Source organism: Agelaius phoeniceus, chromosome 7 (genome assembly GCF_051311805.1).
Source record: "Agelaius phoeniceus isolate bAgePho1 chromosome 7, bAgePho1.hap1, whole genome shotgun sequence".
Classification (NCBI taxonomy): Eukaryota; Metazoa; Chordata; class Aves; order Passeriformes; family Icteridae; genus Agelaius; species Agelaius phoeniceus.
The window spans coordinates 590001-595761 of NC_135271.1; the positions used below are offsets into that span (position 1 = coordinate 590001).

The 5761-nt window shown below is 65.2% G+C and overlaps 1 non-coding gene across 1 annotated transcript; it reads right to left on the reverse strand.

Moving 5' to 3' along the window:
• Window positions 1–537: 537 nt before the first annotated feature.
• Window positions 538–690, reverse strand: LOC143694599 (5.8S ribosomal RNA). The gene has a single exon (XR_013183167.1). It is a non-coding gene; the product is annotated as a 5.8S ribosomal RNA (ribosomal RNA).
• Window positions 691–5761: the final 5071 nt, after the last annotated feature.

The window sequence follows — 5761 nt, forward strand, 5'->3', positions numbered from 1 at the left end:
GTACCGCCGCGGTTCCCACCCACAGACAGCCGCCCATGCGGGGGGACACTGGGGGCGAGGCCGTTCCTCGCCTCCCCTTCTCACCCTCCTCTTTCTCTCTTGGCCCTCGGCAGTGCCTTTCGACGCCGTCTCTCGCTCTCCCCAGGCTGCCATGCCACCGCATCCATGGCATGGTCCCGGCAAGGACGAGCTCCACCCCAGCGGCTCACTCCGGGAGCGGGGAGCTATGGAGTGCTCCCCGAGTCTGCATTTAGGGGGACGAGGGCCCTGCGCGGCAACGACGACAACTGCGACGACGACGACTGCGATGACGACGATGCCCGCCGGGCCGCAGGGAAGGGATCGAGGCCGCGTAGGGAAATGCTTCCGTCGCCGAACCCCTGACCGTCTTCCCTCCAGGCACTAGCGGGACGCCGCTGCTCCCGCCGCCACTGCTGCTGCCACCACCGCTGCCGCCGCCCACCGCGGGCGACGGGCCTGAGAGGTGACCCCAGCCATGCCGCCGCCGTGGTCCCTGGATGGCGATTGATCGTCAAGCGACACTCAGACAGGCGTAGCCCATGGAGGAACCCAGGGCTGCACGTGCCTTCAAATGATCGATGGTCAATGTGTCCTGCAATTCACATCAATTCTCACAGCTAGCTGCGTTCTTCATCGATGCATGAGCCGAGTGATCTACCGCTAAGAGTCGTCTGCCTTTCAGGCACCGCTCATGCCAAGCGGCCCCTTTTTTTGTTACTCTGGCACCGAGGACGTGGGGGTGCGCGCCTGGCTTTGACCGTACGAGCACACAGAAACGGAAGGGGGAATAAAAACCAACTGGAGCAACCCACGCTCTGAAGGCTGGCCAAGAGGCAGGGGAGCCCACGCTCCTGACCGCCTCCCACTGTGAGGGGAGACGCCGACCTCACAAACGCTGTCCTTCGGAGGCGGACCAGGCGCCCGGGCTCGGCCCGGCCTCCGCGCCGAGGGCCACGCGGCGCGCGCTGGAATGCAGGAAGGCACGGCAGCCCGCCCGCTTCTTGCTTTCACGGGACGACACGCACAACACACATGGCACGTGGCCGGGGGCGTGTGGCCGTCAGCCCCCGCACACGCCGGCTCTCCCTTGGCCCCCGACGCCGCAGGCCTCGCGGAGTGCCGCTGCGCCGCTGCACGGCCTGCTTTTCTCTTTCCCCACTGCACGGCCTTCCCCTGGCTCGAGATGGGACGCGACGATGACCAGCCCCCACTGGCGTGCCTCCTGCAGGACCACTCCCCTGCTGGGCGGGTGAGTGACCGGCGGATGGGCTCCACCGCCAGCCCCGGAGGTGGACGCCACCGAGACCCGAGCCAGCATCGCCAATGCCCCAGGCCTGCCAGACAGCATACCCCGGCGCTGCCGGGGCCGCACTCCCAGGACCGCCACCGCCGCGTCGCACTGCCGGGGCCCCTAGCCTTGGGCACGCGCCTGGCGGAAGGCGGTACGGAGCTGAGCCGGGGGGCAACGCTCGCTCTACTTGTTTGCACGCGGACACCGGGCGGGGAGAAGCACCCCCGTGGCCACCCCGCATGCCTTTCTGCGGCCCACACGCGGCTGGGAAGGGCAATGGAGGGAAGGGCAATGGAGGACGTGACAAGCGGGGCCCAGGATAGGACTGCCGCTGGGCGACGGCGGGTGCCTTCTGGTGACCGTCCCCGCAGGGTGGGACGCCCGTCGAGCGGCGCTGCCGCCGCTCGGCACGGGGTCGCCTGCGCTTGCGGGCCTCCGCAGCTGGAGGGCCCACCGAGCACTCGCCCTCCACAAGCAGGCGGGTGGTTGAGCCAGGGGACAGCTGGCGGATGACGGCACCGCCGGTGTGCGTTCGAGGAGAAAAGGCTGTCGAGGGGAGGAGAGGCGCCGGACGCGCCGGGTGCAGTGCCGCGTGCGCCAGAGACCACGGCGGCGGTCCGAGGAGAGAGAGAGAGCGGGCGGGCCCCGGCAGCCATGACCCCGTGGCCGAGGAAGGGCAGAGAGCACGCGCTCTCTGCCAGCGCCGCCCATTACGACGAGGCGAGCGGGTCGGCCCCTGCGGACGACAGCGCGCCGCAGCCTCTCCGTCAAGGCCAGGCTGCGGGGGGGGGGGGGGCAGGGCGCCCCTCCTTGGTGCCGTACGGTTGACCCCTGCAGCACGCGGCGGGACAACGACGGCGACGGAGGAGCGCGGCCGGTGGCGATGGGACAACCACCGCAGGGGATCAGTGGGAGTAGCTGCTCCCCACCCCTCAGTGGCACCCTGCTCGGACACCGCCAGACACACCTGCCACCGCCGCCGCCGGCACCACAGCCACCATGGCAGGCCGCGCCAAGCCGCCCGAGTCTTTAAACTGCCGCCCTGCCCCACCGGCCCCTTTCAGCAAACCCGCAGCGTTTGATGACGCTGAGGGAAAAAAACCTGGGGGGACCACCGAGGCACGGAGCGCTAGGTACCTGGCCCTGGGGCGAGGGAAACGACCTGCATGGCCCTGCCGGGGTGCCTCCCCCGCTGCCGCCCTCAGGAGAGCGTCCACTGGCGGGGGTGCGCCCGACATCTGCCGCCACCACTGCCATGTGCTTCTCGGGGCCCGGGGTTTCCCTCAGTAGCCTGGCGCTGCGCATCCGAGAGGACCGCCATGGCTTGGGCCGCCCCGCCGGCGCAGGGCCCGACCACCGAGCACAACTCGGGCGCGCGCACACACCACAAAGTGCGGCAGGGAACGCCCGGAGGCCTTGGCCCTTGGAGTTTCTCTGCCGTGCACGAGAGGGGGGCCGCTCAGTTCGAGAGCAGAGAACTCTGCTGGCCGGCAAAGGTCCCGCTCCCCGGTGCGGGATGGGCTGGAGGAGCCGCCTCCTCCGAGCCCCGAAGGCGCCCCTGCCACCTGGCTCCCTCGCCCTTTCCACCTCGGCTGCCGACGGGTGCCACAGCCAGACGGACAGCCGTCGCTCGACAGGCGAAGCAGTGACGGAAGGGACGGGTGCGCCTCCGGGAGGGGCCGTGCCAAGCACCCCTCCCTCCCGGCACCCGGGCGGCTTTCTCGCACGCACGCTGAGGAGAGCCGAGCTCGGGAGAACTCGGGCCGCGCCAGGACACCTGCAGGCGGCACACTGGCGACCGGTGTACGGCGGCGCCGGCCACGGTGGTGCAAGGCTCGGGGGCCCGCGGCCACGCCCCGTCTCTCCGGCAGGGAGGGACCAGCGGCAGACCAGTGCAAGGCCATGGTGGAGGGGGTGGTGTCGGGGATGGAGGGGCAAGCCGTCGCGACGGCGGTGAGCATGCCATGCTTCTAGGCCCGGCTGCGACGCGCGGTGTAGCGCGGGGAGAGCCCCGCCCACGCGCACGTTGGCGGGTGCGCATGGCGTGTGCGCGTGACGCGCTTCGCCATGCCGAGAGGCTTTTCCCCCCTCTCCCCCTCCTGACCCCCCGCGCCCGGAGGTGCTGTGCGCCTCCGGTTTCTCTCTCTCTCTCTGGGGCTGACGGTGCGGGGCGAAGCGGAAGGGCATGTGGCCCCCGGTGCCGACCGGGGCCAGCAGCCGGGAGCCAAGCATGTGAATGGAGTGGGCGTGTAAGTGACGCCACTTACACACAGCCTGCCAGATGGCCTGGCACGACGTGGCGGGCGCCAAGCCCCATCGGTAATGATTGTTCCGAAGCAGGATCACCTACGGAAACCTTGTTACGACTTTTACTTCATCTAGATAGTCAAGTTCAACCGTCTTCTCTTCACTCCAGCAGGGCCGTGGCCAACCCCGCCGGGGCCGATCCGAGGACCTCACTAAACCATCCAATCGGTAGCAGCGACGGGCAGTGTGTACAAAGGGCAGGGACTTAATCAACGTGAGCTTATGACCCGCACTTACTGGGAATTCCTCGTTCACGAGGAAGAATTGCAATCCCCAATCCCCATCACAAATGGGGTTCAACAGGTTACCTGCGCCTGCCAGCGGAGGGTAGGCACAAGGTGAGCCAGTCAGTGTAGCGTGCGTGCGGCCCCGGACATCTAAGGGCATCACAGACCTGTTATTGCTCAATCTCGGGTGGCTGAACGCCACTTGTCCCTCTAAGACATTAGACGCCGACCACTCGGGGGTTGCGTAACTAGTTAGCATGCCAGAGTCTCGTTCCTTATCGGAATTAACCAGACAAATCGCTCCACCAACTAAGAATGGCCATGCACCACCACGCACGGAATCGAGAAAGAGCTCTCAATCTGTCAATCCTGTCCGTGTCCGGGCCGGGTGAGGTTTCCCGTGTTGAGTCAAATTAAGCCGCAGGCTCCACTCCTGGTGGTGCCTTCTGTCAATTCCTTTCAGTTTCAGCTTTGCAACCATACTCCCCCTGGAACCCAAAGATTTGGGTTTCCCGGGAGCTGCCCAGCGGGTCATGGGAATAATGCCGCCGGATCGCCAGTCGGCATTGTTTATGGTCGGAACTATGACAGTATCTGATCGTCTTCGAACCTCTGGCTTGCGTTCTTGATTAATGAAAACATTCTTGGCAAATGCTTTCGCTCTAGGCCGTCTTGCGCCGGTCCAAGAATTTCACCTCTAGCGGCACAATACCAATGCCTCTGGCCATCCCTCTTAATCATGGCCCCGTTTCCGAAAACCAACGAAATAGAACCGGAGTCCTGTTCCATTATTCCTAGCTGCAGTATGCCGGTGGCCGGCCTGCTTTGAACACTCTCATTTTCTCAAAGAAAACGCTTTGGGCCCCGTGGGACACTCAGCTAAAAGCATCGAGGGGGTGCCGAGAGCCAGGGGCTGGGACAGGCGGTGGCTCGCCTCGCGGCGGACCGCCAGCTCGATCCCAAGATCCAACTACGAGCTTTTTAACTGCAGCAACTTTAACATACGCTATTGGAGCTGGAATTACCGTGGCTGCTGGCACCAGACTTGCCCTCCAATGGATCCTCGCTCAAGGATTTAATGTGCAGTCATTCTAATTACAGGGCCTCGAAAGAGTCCTGTATTGTTATTTTTCGTCACTACCTCCCCCGGTCAGGAGTGGGTAATTTGCACGCCTGCTTCCTTCCTTGGATGTGGTAGCCGTTTCTCAGGCCCTTCTCTGGAATCAAAGCCTGATTGCCCGTCACCCGTGGTCACCATGGTAGGCACAGACAGTACCATCGAAAGTTGATAGGGCAGACATTTGAATGGGTCGTCGCCACCACGGGGGCGTGTGATCGGCTCAAGGTTATCTATAGTAACCACAGCTGCCGGGCAGGCCCAGTTTGGTTTTGGTCTGATAAATGCACGCGTTCCCGGAGGTCGGCGCTCGTCGGCATGTATTAGCTCTAGAATTACCACAGTTATCCAAGGAGCGGGAGAGGAGCGACTAAAGGAACCATAACTGATTTAATGAGCCATTCTCAGTTTCACTGTACCTCCCGTGTGTACTTAGACATGCATGGCTTAAGCTTTGAGACAAGCATATGCTACTGGCAGGATCAACCAGGTAGCTGCCGCCCACGGCGGCGCTGCGAAGCGTCACGCGAGCGCCCGGACGCGCCCGGCCCGCCAGTGAACTCGCCCCGCGCCAAACCCCGACTGCCCCGGGCTCCTTTTGCCGCTCCAACCCGCGGGAGCAGCATCGCGGACGAAGACATGGCAGAGGGTGGCAGCGTGGCTGTGACGGGCGCTGGCGGCAGGGGCAGCGGGCGGCCGCATCACGGCCCGGCATCACTGGGGATGGGGAACAGCACCACGCGCGAGAGACGCCCCTTGGCAACGGCCGACCCCAGCAGCCGGCCCTTCCCGCGACGC